Source organism: Oncorhynchus masou, chromosome 3, assembly GCF_036934945.1.
Source record: "Oncorhynchus masou masou isolate Uvic2021 chromosome 3, UVic_Omas_1.1, whole genome shotgun sequence".
Taxonomy (NCBI): Eukaryota; Metazoa; Chordata; class Actinopteri; order Salmoniformes; family Salmonidae; genus Oncorhynchus; species Oncorhynchus masou.
The window spans coordinates 29,922,701-29,941,361 of record NC_088214.1 but is presented as its reverse complement, the minus strand read 5'-3'; the positions used below and the strand labels follow the sequence as shown (position 1 = coordinate 29,941,361).

The following is an 18,661-nucleotide window of genomic DNA, read 5'->3' as shown; positions in this document are numbered from 1 at the left end:
ACTGAAGCAATTAAGGTTAAAAACATTTATCCAGGGTACTACAATAACCTCTAGTACAGTAAGCCTCACATACATTGAACATTCAACCTACAGATCACATTTTACAAAATCTTTACCACCTCACTACTGAATCAAGTAGTGAGGTCAATCACCTCCAATGTTGTTTTTCTACAAGATTAAATTCCACACCAAAAAAATACACAGAAAGGGAACTTAAGAGACCAGTTAAATTCTGGAGATTGAAATAAAGAAAAAAAGTCAGTGAGAATGTATTAATTCCCCTTCTGACTGCAGAGTTATTTTAGTGCCATGCTGATGTAACCTCCGTGCCAGTGTAAACGGACACTTTTACAACCACAGCTGCCTGCCCAAGCCGCATGCCACCTTTGCTAGGAGACAGTTGCTAAGGCTGGCGGGTACCACACAGATGTTCTCATTAGTGCACAAAATACAGCCAACACTACAGCCTGTCCTGGATGCCATTTTGTCTGTCGTCTGAGGGGTGAAGATGGAAGTGGTGGAGAGAGGCTTTTCCCATGCCTTGGCGACCATAGAGGGAAGTTCAAAAATGTTATTTTTTAAGTAGGTTTTTGGCTAAGAGGATGGCTGAGGAAAGGGGAATGACTCGCATGTCTATCCACAGTCAGTGTTGAGAGGGCAGTGAAAAGAAAGAGAGCTGATGCAACCCTCAGAGCCAACCCACACTAGTTCCACATCGTGATGTGAGGGCCGACTATGCCTTTTCATGTATGTGCATTGCAGAGGGAAGGCACTTGGTGCAAAATGAATAGCATTGCAAGGCTACTGACTGTAGACATATTGTCTTGCTGCATATTTTTACAAAACGTTGAAGCTGTGAATTGTGAATTTATTCACTGTCACTGGCGTGCCAAATTACCTGTGGTCCATGAACAATTATGCATCAAACACAAAAGGGCAAAGAGAGGACAATGATGTTCACCCTCTGCAAAATGGTGTGAGCTTGCAAGTTGAAAGTAACACTGCATAACCATGACTGAGGCATAATTATAATGAATTCCAGCAGCTCAGCTACCATCGTCCTCAATTTAATGAGACTCTGTATAATTCCAAACATTTTGTAATCTCTTAGGACAAGCAGTCTCAAGAGTGTAATCCAGGTTGATGCGGTCGGGGAGTTTCTACCGGCATCTCTGAGACAAGCCCTGGGATAATGAGCTCTCTGGCACATCCTTTGTCCCTAATGGACATTTGTTATGGAAAGCACTTGACCAAAAATAAAATAGGAAGATTGCAATGTGTCATTTTCTGCTACATCCAATTGTACATTTATTTTGACAGTTTGTGTATTCACATTAATTAGGATGTAATTAGTCTAGAATTAATGTATGTATGTAGCAGCATATATTTTTCTCCCTGTAATTTATTATCTTGCTCAGCACCGATCAGTATCAGCAATAGTTAGCAATTTTATCTCTAACATTTTCAGTATCCATTCCTTCAGACAAATTGAGCGTGCTCTCTCTCCTGCCATCCGTCACAATGTTTTGAAGATGAAATGAGAGATTGTCATGTCAGCGGATGTCAGTTTCTGTCAATATTCTAGCAGCTTGTGTCACAGTATGCTCGGGACTCTAAGGTACAGTCACAAGAACTAGACGGCACCAGGGCGCTAATGTATTCTGTGGACAAATATAAACAAATGGAATATTCTATGTTGACATACAGTATTGTCACTGAGTACTGCCCCTATATATATAGGACATTCCACCCCCACCTGGGATATGGATGCCTGATGAAGACCCAAGGGTTCGAAACGTTGTAAATAAATATCACCTGGGAGCATGAGCAGCAGTGTTTTCCTTTCTGTTTTCCATGAGTTTGCCTACAACTCCAGCACCTGCGGAAAGTAGCTGGATGTTCGTATGTTCTTCAGCTTTTGGACATACAGTATTTACCAATAAGAACTGACTTCCAGAGCAGTGGGTAGTTGGACGTGTGGTGTAGGACTGGATCATTGATTAGGCATGCCTTAGACATGGTTAGATACAGTGGAAACAAATAGAAGCATCTAAATCACCATGATGTAATTTGAAAGAGACATTTTATAATTGCAAGCTTATGTAGCTTTTATAAGCAGAATAACAACAGAACAGAGTACCACAAATTGTAATTGTTTCAAAAAACAAATCTGAATATGCTTAGGGGTTGCTTAAATTCTAGCACAGTTTACTTGGATGCTGCTGGAATAATTGGGTACAGTTATCCAATCTGGTTTGTGCATGTCAATCATTTAGTAATATGCGGTTCTCGGGGAGACATTAAGGGCTCTTTTACTGGTTGCAAACATTCCCCAGGACGTTGGAATAGTAAGGTGATCAATACAGGAAATATGGCCTGCTTTGTATATATTCAAATGTGTATTGCTTTCCAACATTTTGAGTGTAGAATATAATGCATACAGTGTATATATAGATATTTTATTGTGGGGAATATTTGTTTTTGACCAAGTTAAATAGTTACCTCTGCATCTTGTGCGAGAGATGATGTTTAAATCAATTAGCCATTGGCTTTATCAAACCTTATTGATACTATCGTTAATATTTAACTCTCAGAAGGATATCTGCTTTCTGTCTCTCCTCTGAAGATTGAGGGGTTTTGGCAACAATAATGGCACATACACATCAATGTGTTTTTTTAAATGAAAGGGTGAGAAATAAAACCACTCCATTCACTCTACCCTAGATGTCTATTGATATCATGCAGATGGTATGATGGTCTAAAATGCCAATTTCTTTCATCTTTAAAATCTTTGTCCAGGATACAGTATGTCCCTGCCATTTTTAGGTGTTGATGTTTATACTATAAGTCTCAGTTGACATTTTCTCTTTCCTTTGCTGAAAGTGAGCTGACAATTGTATAAGTTCTCACGTACAACCATGGACTGAGTACAATGGAGCGCAAATATACCAATCACACTGTTCTGGTGCAAGGTTTCTCAATTATCATTACAGCTATTGTTCCTATAAAACCCAGAGACAGTTTCACATCATATTACAAGCAATAACACTTAGTGCACAGGCTATATTAGATTTATAAAAATCTGTCAAATGCAAAGCATTATGGGATTGCTATGCTATTTAGGTATCACACTGAGTGAATATAAAGCAGGACAGCCTGAGTCACCTGTGCCAAGTGTTGTTAGGCATCTGAGTAATGCCAGCAGGTCTCAAGGCAAGGATCTATACTGCATTGTAATAATAAACTGAGGGTGGGCAGGCAGGAAGGCAGGCAGGAACACATCACTATCAAGACTTCAGAGCACCCTGTTTGGACAGTTTCAAATGGGTCCCAGTTTTCTGCCCTGTGTCGTGGAAATTTCCTGTATTTACCAAATCATGAGAGCAAACCACACACAAGTCAGAGTTATCATAAAGTCCATCTTTAATTATATGAGCTCCATCACAACCCTGTGACTCTCAGATCAATTCGGTGTCTATAAATGAATTCTCTGAGAGTCCTTACACATTGCAACTGAGATCCTTTATAGCAAAGACACACATAGCCAGACAGCATTGGCCATAAATTATCATTCAGCTTTGTCTCCTAAACGATGTTCTTTTCTCGCTCTCAGAACCATAAAACAAAACCTATCAACAGGCATATATCAAATAGGCATTGTGGAGCCAAGAGATACACGCTTGACCTCTCCCCTCTCTGCGGCCCAAGTAACGTAGTCCTGACAGAAAACAGATGACTGCAACCCGGCCACAGTATTATACAAAAATAAACATTCTGATGAGAAGTAACTTACAAACATATAATGAATATAAAACATCTTACCTATGTTACCAACTAATTCTGATTCTTCCCCATCACCTGTCATACAATGCAAATATAAGCTGAGACACAATTTATTAAACTTTATACAGCTGAAGACGGAAGTTAACATACACCTTAGCCAATTAAATTTGAACTCAGTTTTTCACAATTCCTCACATGTAATCCCAGTAAAAATTCCCTGTTTTAGGTCATTTAGAATCACCACTTTATTTTAAGAATGTGAAATGTTAGAATAATAGTAGAGAGAATTAGTAGAGATAATGATTTATTTCAGTTTTTATTTCTTTCATCAGATTCCCAGTGGGTCAGAAGTTTACATACTCAATTAGTATTTGGTAGCACTGCCTTTAAATTGTTTAACTTGGGTCAAATGTTGCGGGTAGCCTTCAACAAGCTTCCTACAATAAGTTGGGTGAATTTTGTCTCATTCCTCCTGCCAGAGCTGGTGTAACTGAGTCAGGTTTTTAGGCCTCCTTGCTCGCCTCCGCTTTTCAGTTCTGCCCACAAATTTTCTATGGGATTGAGGTCAGGGCTTTGTGATGGCCACTCCAATACCTTGACTTTGTTGTCCTTAAGCCATGTTGCCACAACTTTGGAAGTATGCTTGGGGTCATTGTCCATGAAGACCCATTTGCGACCAAGCTTTATCTTCCTGACTGATGTCTTGAGGTGTTGCTTCAAAATACCCACATAATTTTCCTACCTCATGAAGCCATCTATTTTGTGAAGTGCACCTGTCCCTCCTGCAGCAAAGCATCCCCACAACATGATGCTGCCACGGTTGCGATGTTGTTCTTCCGCTTGCAAGTCTCCCCCTTGTTCCTCCAAACATAATGATGGCCAATCAGTTGTATTTTTGTTTCATCAGACCAGAGGACATTTCTCCAAAAAGTACGATCTTTGTCCCCATGTGCAGTTAAAAACCATAGTCTGGCTTTTTTATGGCGGTTTTGGAGCAGTGGCTTCTTCCTTGCTGAGCGTCTTTTCAGGTTATGTCGATAGGGGTCTCGTTTTACTGTGGATATAGATACATCTGTACCCGTTTCCTCCAGCATCTTCACGAGGTCCTTTGCTGCTGTTCTGGGATTGATATGCACTTTTCACACCAAAGTACATTCATCTCTAGGAGACAACGCGTCTCCTTCCTGGACGGTATGACGGCTGAGTGGTCCCATGGTGTTTACACTTGCGTATTATTGTTTGTACAGATGAACGTGGTACCTTTAGTAATTTGGAAATTGCTACCAAGGATGAACCAGACATGTGGAGGTCTACAATATTTTTTCTGAGGTCTTGGCTGATTTCTTTAGATTTTTCCATGATGTCAAACAAAGAGGCACTGAGTTTCAAGGTAGGCCTTGAAATACATCCACAGGTACACCTCCAATTGACTCAAATTATGTCAATTAGCCTATCAGAAGATGCTAAAGCCATGACATAATTTCCCAAGCTGTTTAAAGGCACAATCAACTTAGTGTATGTTAACTTCTGACCCACTGGAATTGGGATACAGTGAATAATAAGTGAAATAATCTGTCTGTAAACAATTGTTGGAAAAATTACTTGAGTCATGCACAAAGTAGATAAAGTCCTAACCGACTTGCCAAAGCTATAGTTTGTTAACAGGAAATGTGTGGAGTGGTTGAAAAATGAGTTTTAATGACTCCAATCTAAGTGTATGTAAACTTCCGACTTCCACTGTATGTCGAACAGAAATTATCACATTACTTTTAGAATATATTTTCCTGTTGAGAGAGCTGACGTTTAGAATCAATAAAGTATCATTCTAATGGTTGGCTTATTGATTCATCAGTGTCAGGGAACCATTTGGAATTATAATTTACTGACTTGAAGTGACAACATTTAGAGAAAAGCATGAAAAGGCATGGCCAAGTGGGGAGTTGTTGATACAGTGAACTGAATCATATTTTGGCATAGCCAAGTGTGTATAATCCTCACTCTAATATTTGCAATGTGAAATTAGACACAGCAGTCTACCACTGCATGCTATTTGAAAGAATAGAGAAAAGTGTTGTTTATTAGACTGGGGGAATTGTGAGTCTGGTTTATATATGGTTCTAAACAGCTCTGCAGGCAGGGAGTGTGAAGGAGAGACATTTTCTTGGCTCAAACAGTAAGGGTCTGGTCATGGTAGGTTTCACTTTATGGTGGAACATCCTTAGGAGAATTTCTCTCAGGGAAATACAAATATCCATCATTTTGCAACCAAGATATGCTCTGTGTGACTTTAGGTTGCATTATACCAAGAAGCACTTAACTTTTACATTATGTTGAAATAAGATGTATTATATTGTTTGAACCATCAAGATTATCAGTGTGCTGGTGGTTTTTACATTACTAGGATGGATCCTAATAGCATGGATTTTCAAAGGGGTAATTAGAAATACATAAAAAATATATAGAAAAATAAACCGTACTGAATTCACAATCAGAACGACATGTCCTTGGTTCTTGCACATTATTCCAATTTAGTTTTTGATGGAGACTTCTTACTTTCCTATGAATCTTGTCAACATTCAAATGTATCAATTAAAATTCCATAGGGCTCTGCGTCATTACCATGTTGAGCCCCTCTTTGATCTTAAAGATGTGGTAAAATTCCTCTTGTAATACCTTGGGGGGAAACCGGATCTGAGAGAACGAGCTTAGGAACCTTGGGCCTAACTCTTTAATAGTGTAAACACTCTGTGAAATGGATGGTGAGCTAGACACCACCTCCCTTATAGCTGGTGTGTGGTCTGACTGATGCTTGCAACTGCGTGCGTCACTCAGGCACTCACTCTTTCTGACCATGGTGGATCAAACAAAGTGTGTGTGCATCAGATGTAATGACAGTTATTTCATGTCAATAAATTAGTGCTTGCATGGTTGCTCAGACATGAAGAAGCCTGAGTGAAACATCCCCAGGACAAGACACATATAGAAATGGGGCCCTGCTCTGCAATGATATGTAGACCTGCTGTTTGAGAATACAGATGACTATTCATTGGTGGTGGGAGCAGAACTGAACTACAAGGTGGCAACAGTGCGTTGAAAGTGTCACCCCCCCCAGTTTCCTTGCAGAAGTATTTTAAGACTCAATGTCTATTTGAATTCAATCGCTCATGTGGCTGGTGGCAGGTTAGCAAGGCTTTCCATCGATTTCAACGTGGGGACCAAAAGCCGACAAGGTGCATTTTCAGTCTCTGCAGCTCGCACTGCTGTGAAAGTTGCATAAATAATACATAGAATGCATTTTTTAGCACCCCTGTTCTCTGCTCTCTGTGCATGCAATGACTTGGTTGAGAGGACAGGAAAGGGATATGTTGAGAATCCTAAATACTACACCCCTCGTCCTCTACTATCAAACCAATGGCACATGCCTTCCTCCAGCTTAATTTGTTTCTCAGATTCATAAATTCTACACACAATCATTTATGACATGGTATGCCGGCGACCATGAGTGAATAGTTATTAATACCGGCATCTGCTGACAGTGATTAACTGGAATTATTACTACGCTGCATCCAATATCGCACGTTACTCTCTATGTAGTGCGCTACTTGTGAACAGGGCTTATATGGCTCTGCTCAAAAGTAGTGCACTACAAAGGGAATAGGTTGCCATTTGGGACACAGCCCATATTCTCGCTGCCATATGCAACACATTCTGTCTCTGTGGTGTTATGATGGATGTCGCCACCATCCTGAGATATAAAAGTGCAGGACACATCAGTTATAACAGAGTTCAAATAGATCCAATCTGCTAAGCTACCACTTCTATTTTATTTTTTAATAACTGCACATTTTTCAGATGTATCCACTGTGATATTTCAGGTCATTTTATTCATCGAGATTTATACAATGCTTCTGACAAGTTTTTTTTTTAAGTTATCAAAATAGTGACTATTGTCCTGGGGATGTTTTGAAATTCTATTCATGCCATTAATGTGAAAGAGTGCATCCCAAATGGCATCCTTTTCCCTCTATAGTGAACTACATCAGGAAAAAGGTGCCACTTGGGATGCACACAGTGTCGGAACAGGTTGGCAGCTCGTATTAGAGCTCTGTTAGAGCAGCCAGTAACACCTTACCTGGGATAACCTTGAGCCTGTACTTCACAATCGCCCCCCTCTAATTTTGGGTCAAATTGTTCTCATGCTCTTATATAAAAACAGAAGAAAAAGAAGAAATACACAAGTGTACTAGGGTCGTTCCACAAATTCGGTGCCTTTTGAGAAGTGTAACTTGGTAAAAAAAACAACTGATTTCACTTAATTTTCACATTCTTTCTTAAAGAATTCAGCTTCATAAAAAATAAAATAATAATTCCCATCTCAAAAGGTTAAATAAAAAGAAATAGTGCCAAATAAAGTAACAGGGTTGATGATTTCATCTTAAAACCCCTTGTGACAGAGGAATGGAAGCGTGTTGTGTGCAACAGGGAGTGGCAATTGAATGCAAGCTTCGCATAAAAAAGGAAATTATTAAAACATTTCTAGCCCGTCTATCTATGGGCAACAGGGTTGACGTGTTATGCTCGACCAGCTCAGTTTTCTACCACAAAACACAAGAAAATGTTTAATAAAAGAAGAGTAAAACCAGCTCTCCTTTTACTCTCTAATTTGAATATTAGATGTTCAATGTTCCTTTCGAAAAGAAAAATATATAAAAAAAAAATTGTTTCACATATGTGAACTGAACTCTCATTTTAATAACAGGGTTGACCTTAAAATGAGGGACATAGGTAAATGAATCACTAATCACATTAATACATAAATAATAGTCTTCAGAAATGGCTTTGTCAAAGCAACAAAATAACTAGGACATTTTGAAACATTTTGGGAACAAATGGGTTAAAATTCTCCTAGAAGTGTATATAACAGGCTTTTAAAATGTAATATAACAGGCTTTTAAAATGCAATATTAGTGCACAATTTTTACTTAATATATCAAATGGATGCAAAAGGCGCTCATTTCATGGAACGACCCGACGATTATAATACAGGTGTACTATGAGAGTCAATTAAACATACCATTTGAATATGTTTCCAAAGACTGCACCTGGTTGAGGAGATAGCCACCGTTGGAAGTACTGAACGAAATTCCATGCCATGTCCCATCATACACTCTGCCCAGGTATTAGTATGACCTCAAGCATTGATTGATGATGTTTTGCATAATTTTTCTGTGGTCTGTAATTACAAGACTGTCTTAATCCCCCTATCTTATCCTGCTGCCATTTTCCTTGTGAGGCTTGACCTCTATCAAAGATAAAGTGCCCATCTAATTTCCACTCTCAATAAAATGTCTGAGCTTCACTGATAAACTTACACATGCAGCTTTAGCTTAAACAGCATTTCGTCATCTATCATTTCTTTTTTTCTACTCCCTGTGTGGTGTGAACATGGACTATTTACCTGTGGAGCTTGACATATCAAGAGCAATTCAAATTATGTTTTGTCTGTAGAGGGCAGTATTGACCTGATAGTCTCTGAATGGTCCCTGTAGAGTGAAAATGATTTAGAGGAGCTTTAATGAACTATGTATTTTTGTGTGTGTAATGTCACCAAGGTAGAGCTGCCTGTTAATAGATAACCATTTGAACCGTGGACTTGTATATGGCTCTTGTGTATGGCTCCTCTGTAACCAACAATTGCATCTATGTATGCATTTTGTGACAATGTATATTAAAAAATGAATATGGAGGTCAAATTGAGGGCAGATCATCGTCAAGCTAGTTAAAAGTAGAATCTGCAATAACAATTGAACTCCAATTCAAATGTATTTTCATACACTGTAAAATATCAACATTATACTTAATCATTTATTTGTTGGATATTAGCTGTGACCTCAGATGTGTTGGAATATAATCTCAGTGTTCTAGTGCTTCTTTGTATTCTCTCACTGCTCCTCATTTACAGTGAAGGTCTTGGTTGTCTCAGTGCTCTGTGTTGATGTGATGCTGTGCAGAAGTGGCAGCCTCGGAATGGAGATAGAGGAGGGTGCTTGTTGTGATGACAGAGACTTGCTCCTAAACAAGACATGAAGCACACTCACGGACACGCTCGCTGCTGATGGGTGGCTGGGGAGCTGTAAATTACTTCCAGAAAAGCCCTTACCGGATAATAATCCAAGAATTGGCTGCTTGTACCTGGAGAAGAAAGCCTTCATCACCCACACTCAAGACATTGAACTGATATTCACAATACTCAAAAAGCTCTCGCTCTTCCTCCTCTGCGTTTCAGAGTAGCTGGTTCGGGGTTTAAACCAATCAGTGCTTACATAGCAGTAAGCAGCAACACATTGTCAAGCAGAATGTTAGATTTATGGCACATTGTTAGATTTTTGACACATTGAACATTGGAAGTCACTCAGTGAGTGACTGTTGAATGCTATTTACTGAAATGTCAATTTAGTGGAGGCGGTTTGAAGCTAACGTAGTCATTCGTTCACTTTCATTGAAAACTGAGGCGTAGTTTCATGGTCTAAGTAAAATGTAATGTATTTTTTAGAAATTATCATTTTATTTTGTTGGTAGGTTATGAAAAGCATTTTGGAAATATAGAATCTCATATTGTTGTGAAAATATAAAATGTAACTAATTTCTGAATGTTTCAAGTAAAAACAAAACGATATGGTTAAGAGCAAATGAAATGGTGCAAGTGAGTAATAAGCTATTAAGCTCTATGTTGAATTAGGCAGAAAATTGATATGCTGCTTGAGCAAATAATATCCAGAGGTATTGCTACACAGGTGGTCATTATGGTCAAAGTGGATACTGTACTGTGGTTACTCAGGCTGCATCCCAAATGGCACCCTATCCCCTATATAGTTCCGTAGGGCTCTGGTCAAAAGTAGTCTGTTATGTTGGGAATAGGGTGCCATGTGAGACATATCCCAGTCTTGGGGGAGGGGGAGTTTTAGCCTAAACACATTCATAAATATCTTTCTTAAATGTGAACTGCACTCACCTATTCCGCATGCGTTTCTTCTGGTGCTCATTAAGAAATGCAGCGGCCATTACTGAAGCCCAAATGAGAGTGGACTTTGGTGTGTGGTTTAATGTGTTTTTTTGGGGGGGGGGGGGGGTGTGTTTCTCTTGGTAGGAACTGGAACATTCTGTCGTACACGTCGATCCAGAGAATCCCAAATATGCTCAATGGGTATCATGGCTGGTTAGTTTGCAGGCTATGAGGTGATGACGGTGGATGAATGGCATGACAATGGGCATCAGGATCTCGTCACCGTATTTCTGTGAATTCAAATTGCCATTGATAGAATTCAATTGTGTTCATTGTCCGTAATGCCTGCCCATACCATAACCTCACTGCCACCATGGGGCACTCTGTTCACAACGTTGACATCAGATAACAGCTCGCCCACACAATGCCATATGCATGGTCTGCAGTTGTGAGGCCGGTTGGATGTACTGCTAAATTTGAGAGAAATAAGCTTTTTGTGAGTATGGAACATTTCTGGGATCTTTTATTTCAGCTCATGAAACATGGGGCCAACACTTTACATGTGTTACATGTGCGTTTAGATTTTTGCTTAGTGTAGCTAGCTGATATTTCTCTGTCAAATCACAGTTATGCCAAGATAGCAATAAGTACCTTTGGCTGGAATGTGGTTCATGAGACACCTTACTGCGAAAGTAGCGTGCAACTATTTTTTATCACAACATGTACATTTTAACACATCATGTAAAGACATGTTACCGTGAAAACCAGTGGTGTAATGTGTCATAGCTGAATCAGAATTAGTTAGGTAACATAGATAAATAAGATGTTTTATTTACTTTGTACTTGTCATTAGAATGTATTCTTTTAGACTATACTGTTGGCAGTTGCATTTTCCTTTCTTCTCTAGGGGAAAGTCACTTGGGGCCCAGAGAGGGGAGAGGTCAGGCTTGTCTTTTACATGTCTGGTAATATGCAGAATATCAGAAAGGGAGAAGTCAGGTTTGAACATTGTCTTCATATTTGAATGTGTCTGTAACTATTCCTAAACCATGTGAAGGGCTCCACCATGTCTGTCCTCCAGTCACTCCCTCCTTTTCCCATTGGGGGGAGGAGTATGGCAGTGTCTGGAACCATTGTATTACCCCTCTGATGTTGCATGAATCTTGACCTAGTATATGACCTTGTCCAGGAGGGGGTGTATTTGAGATGGGTGCATCTAGAATTGACAATTGATATATGCCATTGGATAATGTTTTGGTACTATTAAGTACCAAGAACGAGAAGTAGAACCTCGTCTAAGAGACCAAACTGAACGATAATTTATAGCTAATGCTATCTGGCTATGGGATACTCCTCTCTCAAGTAAAAGGCCCTTTGTGAAGTTCCTAAGATCTGTGGCTCGTCATGTGAGTTGACAGGGGTGTATCTTGGCTATAAAAGATACTAAGTATTGTTTTGTAAGCACTCTCAGAGAATTCATTTATAGACCCTGAATTGATCTGAGAGTCAAAAGGCTATGGTGAAGCTCATATAATTAAAGATGGACTTTAAAATATAACTCTGACTTGTGTGTGGTTTGTATACTCTCCTCATTTAGTAATACAGGAAATTGCCACGACAAATGATATCTCGAAAAGTGAGTATACTCTAATTTTGCCAAACATTTCCCAAACAGCTGACCCAGCAAGTGAAGGTGCCCTTTGTGAAAAATTATATGACAAACAGTGAAATACACTCTGAAATATCTAAAATGATGAATCCCATATTGGTCTTTCACAGTCAGGTCAACCCAAGCTGTACTGAGCAAGTAGGCTAATAGTAGGCCTACTATTGAAATAGGTAAATGAGGCTGTCAAATGGATTTTTACCATTTCTTTCAGGTTTTTACTCTCAAAGTCACACTTTTTTAATAGAAAAACAACAAACTGGATGTTCTATGTCCACAACAATGCTAAACCCTTCAGACCCCAATAGAATTCTAGAATGATGCTGTAGATTACTGAGAATTTTCAAGATAAAGCTCATTTTCTCACACATTTCAAACAAACAGACATAGCTCATAAACAAATAACAAATGACAATTATAAATTAACTTACTTTTAAAGAGCACCACCTCTTTAATGTGACACCACATTCATGAACACCCAACACAACATAAAAACCTTCAGAGATTTTAAATTCTAGTAAATTTGACAAAATTACTCACTTAAAATGTACCAAGTATAATATATTATACTTATAAATATTATTTACATATAAATAAATACAACTATCCAAAATGTGACCAGAGGACGATATTCAGAAAGTATTTCAATATCCACACATTGATTGACAATGATTCTTACTTCTGCAACAACGTTGCAGAAGATGCACACCACACACCCTCTCTTGAGCCCTTCAAACTTCACCTGCTTCCAAATGAGTTACAACAAGTCCACATGCTTTGGATCCATACTCTTGGTTCCCCACTTCCTGCCATATCACAAAGGGAATGCACAAGCTGCATTTTGAATGCCTTCAGGGACCAGCACCTGCAGTTTCTGGGAAGAGGCCTTTGCAGGGTGTCCCACACAATGTACACATTTATGATGAAAATGTTGAGCATCTCTCAAAATGCATACTTCCACCATTTTCTGCCTGTGCGTCCAACATTGTAATAGCTCCTCAGTTGGTCAAGATTTTCAACCCCGCCCATTTTCTTGTTATAATCCAATACAATGTCTGGAACAGATTTAAGTTCCTGCCACTTTTAAAAACAACTCCAAATCCCCTACCACTGTGTGATACAGGCTGTGTGGTACAAGGGTGAATGGCAGGACTTGGGGCAGACACACTCAAGCGTGCTCTCCCTCTTCCTCCTCTTCTCCCTCTGATTCATCCTCTCCCTCCTCTTCCTATCCCTCCTCTTCCTATCCCTCCTCTTCCTATCCCTCTCCCTTCTTTTCCTATCCTTCTCCCTCTTCCTCCTCTCCTCTTCACTCTCCTCTCGCTCTACTCCTCCGTCCTTGCTCCACATCTCTATCCCTCTAATCATGTCTAACTCCTCTTCCTTCCTCCCTGCCTTCGGCTGTTGAGCCCTGACTTCACATCACTTCCTTCTGCTTTCACTGACCTAGAGGAACAGAGTAAGAGAGGGAGAGGAGAGGAGCAACAAATAGGATACAATAGTGGTCAGGAACATAATCTCTCTCTCTCACACAGTCTAGCTCTTCCTTCCTGTTTATTTTTCTCAACCATACACACACTCTTCCTAATATGGAGTTTCCATAATAAATTGTGTGATACAGTTACACGTCTCCCATTCCACTGTCACTCTCTCGGTCATCAACTTTTGCTTTCTTGTCTGACAGACTAACTACAGAGTTCGCCAATGTTCGCCGATTAGTTACAAAGCTGGGACAGTTTCCAAATTAATTGCATCGGTAGAAACCGGAAAAACAAGCAACAGGTTAGTTGGCTATGTAAACAAATATCCAACTCATCTTATGAGCTCCACTGCGCGGGCATCTACTAACCTAATGCGATAGCTAAACTGTCAAATAATAGGAAAACCGAGGCAATGTATAGCCTATGAATAGCTATACCTAAGAAACCATAACCTAAACCCAACAGATAAAAACGAAGACACTAGCCTTCATTTCGTTGACTAGTTATCTGGGTGTCTGTATGGCTGGCTAGTGAATTTACCGCTACACTCAACTTTTCTTGCCTGACAGACTAACTAGTTAGCTAGCTATAGCAAGCAAATGGGCAGTTCCCATATGAATTACATCAGCAGAAACAAAACAACCAACTATATAGTTAGGTGACTATATACAGCTAAACACAGCAACTATTTCCATAAGACAGGGGTCAATCATTTGAGCTCCACTGCTGATGTACTCACCTGTACCAACCAAGCTATCATGACATGACTTGTTAAGATTAACAAGCGCTATTCCTTAGGTTTCACAGCATCAAACATCAACAACACCAAACATATATTTGCTGTTGACTTATTTCACTCACCTCAACATCATCACTTTTCAAAGTGCAAGTACGCATCCAAATCTGTATCACCAACCAACATAGATAAGCCTCTTTCACAGTGAAAATGCATGTCTGCTTCGGTGTCATCATTTTGAGTAATGAAGTAAAAAGAACGTTGAGAAGACAGCATACCCTGTTTCTGGTTGATGACAACAGCCACGCGAATACGACAACAGGTTGTTAGCAAATGCATTTTACGATATTGAAACATATTATTGTTAGAAAAACAAATCTGTTCACAGCTGCTATAATAATTGAAAGAAAGGCCGTTGACCAAAATGTAGATTTTTGAGTGTAGTTAACCTTTAATTCAACTGAGCAGGCAGCAAGCATGGTTGTTTGGTTAGTGGTGTTTCTGTAGTGCGCATGAGATGGAGTTTGCAAAACAAATTGCCACTGAATTGATGCACATCGTCATGATATCATTATGCCAGGTAGGTATAGGCTACTTTGTATCTAGTTTAATTGAAAAGGTTTTTTCCATCTACCAGAAGACAGTTAGGCCTATCATTAGCATCGCTATATTTTTCCTGTTCCTTAATAGTTTGAAACCTGGACATTTTACTTCATATTATGAGGCATGTCTTACCTTGCTTCAAAGTAGACAATAGCCAAAATCCCACCATAGAAACGTGGAGGCAATTATTTTATAAAAACTTTCTTTAATTGTCTAGCAGCCAAAGGCATTACCCCAGTCATATGAGGAACCCATGATAATTGTTGCATCTATAGATCTCCCCTCTTTCTAAATTTCAAACGGATATTTCCATCTCAGGCAATGAAACTACTTGCATGTGCGGTGCACATTTTAGAACAGTATTTTCAAATTGTATTTTGGAAGGCCTACCACAGAGTGCACATTGGTGTGCTTAAAATGTGAAACAATAGTTTGTCAACATTTTAAGCTAAACATTCGGATCTGTCCCATCAACCTTATTAATTGATACGGCGGTGTATACCTTCAAACCACTACTTTGATATGCATTGTGGGGATTAAGAAGTGAGTATATGTAATGCCCACCAAAAAGAAAAAGTGGGTACACGGCATATTTCTGCGTATACCCTCCACTACACCACTGGTGGAAATGATATACTCCAAGTTGATATTCACATCATAAGAATGAATTCCCCTCGACCACGCCCATGAATTGGGAAAACAAACATTCTTTCCCATTGCACCCCATTAAAACTTTGTTGTTGATTTTTAGTTAAACAGAAAAAACAAAAAATGCCGAAAAGCTGCTGTGGTGTTCAATGTACATGTAACCAGGTGAAACCTCCTGACCCAGGTTGGGAAATAGAGCCTGTGAAAAGAGTCTTGTGGCTTCAGGCTATTAGGCATGGGAGAGTGGAAAATGTGGCAACCTGGTGTCCAAGTAGGCTACATGTGTGGAAAATATTTTATCACAGGTCAGCCATTTAAACTTGTTTAGTATAGTCCGTTTGTGACGCCACTCACTACCTGTAGCTGTAAAGTCCATTAGTTTGTGTTGTTGGTCTTTGCTAGATTATTAGCTAGGTAGCACTCACTCAAGTGGCTGCAAGCATCATCATGAAAGAGTCACGAGGGACGCCCTACAATATTAATTGTTTCTAATTGGAAGCAGGCCATGTTTAAATGTCATCTTTACAAATGTTGTACATTTCTTAAATGTAGTTTTTAATTGTCTAAAACAAGCAGACAACAAGAAAATTGTGTTTGAAAAAGGTCAAGTTTTTACTGTGAGCTGGCGGAGCTGCAACGTTCGAAAACCAACTGGGACTATCAACAAATGCAATTTGAATGCCAGGTCTTCAGTCAGCTCAGCTGTCAACACAATATTCTACAACTGTCTAGTTTTGTCTGGTCTCTGCTTATGTCCACTGTTAGATCTTTCCCAGGGGACAAATCCTAGAACTAATATCCCAACAAGTGTAGGCTGTATATGAACATTGCACAAACATGGCCAGCTTGAGTGTAGATACCTTTTATTATCAAAAAATTGTGTTTGTGTTAAAAATACAACATTTTCTGCTGTAAATATGCAATCATAATGATTTGCTTGTAAAGACAGTATGGTTACACTTTACCTAGCAAATTAAAATAAGTTGAGATCTTAGCTAGCCAGTTCGAATTGAACCATGGCTAATGTTGCAAGCTGGCTAATGTTACATCCTATCAAACCTTATCGTCAGATGCAATGTTAGTTATACACATTAGGGAGAGGCTATGTATTTATCTAGTTACATTGCAGTATCATAATGCACTTTTAGTGTTTGAAAAGACCGCCTGAAATGTCAGCTTGTTTGGCTGGATTGGGGTTTTGTATAGAAGGCTTGCAGTTGCATCACAAATCATCTAACAACTGTACCAAACACCATGTTGTAAGACCAAACTCAGTCTGTTGGAAATCCTCCAAAGTTTTGCTACCGTCAGACACTTTGGGAAGATGGCCCACTATTATGGACCCAGAAAACGGAGTCAGTGGGAGAACCTATTCAAGTAAGTAAATATATTTTGAAAGAGATGTATTATTAACTAACTAGCTTGATACAGAAGCTTAGTGTGCAGGCTATCTCAAATGAGCTGGTACGTAATGTTCGATAGTTAGCTAATTTTATATACTGTAGCTAGCTATGTGAATTAAATATCAACATCTTGTTGACTTGTTGACTTCATATTAGCTAGTTAGCTATCTTGTTGTATTTTTTCATTGCAACTACAACAATGAGACAGCCTACAGGGAGGAGATCAAAGACCTGATTGTGTGGTGCAAGAACAACAACCTCTCCCTCAATGAGATCAAGACAAATGAGATGATTGTGGACTATAGGAAAAGGAGGACTGAGCACACCCCCATTCTCAATGATGGGGCTGTAGTGGAGCAGGTTGAGAGCCTTGATTACCTTGACACCGGTGTCCACGCACATTGACTCCCCCTGTATATAACCCCGCTATTAACCCCGCTATTATTATTTACTGCTGCTCTTTAATTATTTGTTATTCTTATCTCTTACTTTTTCTTTTGGGGGGGGGGTGTATTTTCTTAAAACTGCATTGTTGATTAAGGGCTTGTAAGTAAGCATTTCACTGTAACATTTCACATGTGACAAATACAATTTGATTTGATTTAGCTAGGTAGGTAGCTAGCTAACAGCCATGGAAGATTGTGAAAGGATTAGCTAGCACTTTCAGCTGTCAGAGAAGGGAGATTAGGCTTCTCGGATATGGCAGGTACCTTTGTGGGAGGATATTATGAAACAATTTTCCAGTTCCAGTCCCTAGCAAGAAACTGTGGACAGAGAGATATAGCAACATAATATTCAGGGTTGTCTACTGTAACTTGAGTATAATGTAGGCTGTTTCTTTGTGATGTTTTCTGTCCTCAGATAAAGAGAAGTGCCAAAACCTGTCTGAAGATGAAGAGGTCCCAATGAATGTCCCAAGAGAATGATCCTTGTATACCATGGATTATATGTGTACCTATGTTAGCAAAGTTTGTGAACAAAAATACAGTTTAAAAGTCACACAATGTATACAACTATTACACCTGGAGCAGGCCAACCCTGCTGGGTGTGCAGGCTTCTGTTCCAGCCCAGTACTAACATACCTGATTCAATGTATCAAACTTAATTAGTTAATAATCAAGTGTGCTATTACTGGGCTGGAACAGAAGTCTGCTCACCCAGTAGATCAGGGATCAATGGAGTGAGGTTGGCCACTGGTATTGACTTTTTTTGTTCACCTGAAATTACATTTTAGTAATAATAGCCTTCTTGTTACTAAAATGTCTAACCTTTACATATGACTTCGCTTACTTGTACACTTTGAAATTATATGAAAGTGTTGATTCATTTAGGTAATTA

The 18,661-nt window shown here is 39.2% G+C and overlaps 1 pseudogene; it reads left to right on the top strand.

Moving 5' to 3' along the window:
* Positions 1 to 18,249, top strand: part of LOC135507053 (aspartate--tRNA ligase, mitochondrial-like) — a 28,758-nt pseudogene extending 10,509 nt beyond the window's left edge.
* The last annotated feature ends 412 nt before the right edge of the window (positions 18,250 to 18,661 follow it).